This window comes from Empidonax traillii, unplaced genomic scaffold, assembly GCF_003031625.1.
Source record: "Empidonax traillii isolate 1590-97213 ecotype Southwest subspecies unplaced genomic scaffold, ASM303162v1 scaffold117:size1203958, whole genome shotgun sequence".
Lineage (NCBI taxonomy): Eukaryota > Metazoa > Chordata > Aves > Passeriformes > Tyrannidae > Empidonax > Empidonax traillii.
This window is the reverse complement of record NW_020955310.1, coordinates 422,784-423,779: the sequence shown is the minus strand read 5'-3', so window position 1 is coordinate 423,779 and position 996 is coordinate 422,784. Positions and strand designations below refer to the sequence as shown.

At 38.5% G+C, this 996-nt stretch overlaps 1 protein-coding gene across 1 annotated transcript in view; it reads right to left on the bottom strand.

Moving 5' to 3' along the window:
• MAPK6 (mitogen-activated protein kinase 6) overlaps positions 1-996 on the bottom strand; it is a 30,164-nt gene that overhangs the window by 15,311 nt on the left and 13,857 nt on the right. The gene's annotated exons all lie outside the window — the stretch shown is intronic.

The following is a 996-nucleotide window of genomic DNA, read 5'->3' as shown; positions in this document are numbered from 1 at the left end:
AGCCTGCTTTTCCCCCCAAATCACAACTAATGCAAAAAAATAAAGAAAAATAATTAAAACTTTACATTTTTTACCCCTGAGACTGTAATACAGCAGTCTTAGTGGGGACAGGAAGGTATGAAAACACCAGGCCTCTAGGTATTCAGAAGAGCCTTATGCTTCTACTAACGCAGTTTTGGTACTACTATCAAGGCGAGGTGCAGTTTTCCTACATCCCTCATAAGTCTGAATGAGTCAAAAGGTGATAAAACAATTAATATTACTTTTTTGCTGGTTAAACAGAAGTTATTTATAGCTAGTACTAGGACAGAAGTTACTCACACGCAATAGGGCTCTACAGCTTGTTCTGCTGCCATCTGGACAGAAGCATCCAATTGACCCTTGCGCTTTTAAATCATGTAACTTCATTTTTTTTTTAAATAAACAAGTCATACATCAACGTCCAAGGAGCTCCCTACTCAGCTTCTCTAAAGTTATTTAAATAACTTTTAAACTCTCTTCAATTATGCAGCCAAACATTAACTGTTTCAATCAGCCAGAGGCATTGCTAACTCGGCTATTGATCCCATGGCAGGAGAGGTGAGCCGGGCATTGGGTAGTGCAGAACTGTACTAACAGCAAACATACAAAAGTCAGTAACCAAACTGACACTTTGCATTACAATGTTTGCTAATTGATAGGCAGCTCACCATGCTGCCAACAGTGCAGAAAAGTCAGAAACAAAGCTGCAGTTCTTCTGCCCACCCTGCAAAACAGAGCTGGAAGATTACAGCACTGTGTGCTCCAGAAGGCCTGTATTTAAATACGCTCTATAAAGAAAAAACTGCAGTAGTGCAAATTTGGAAGAGGTGATGTTAGGACAACAACCAGAGCCAAGCCACAAAGAAGTTTTCACTTGAATTAAAGGAAGAGATTTGGGGGTTTAAAAAAGGCATTTAAAATTTAGGCATTAAAAAGGAAAAATTTAGGCAAAAAAAAAAGGCATTAAAATTTAGA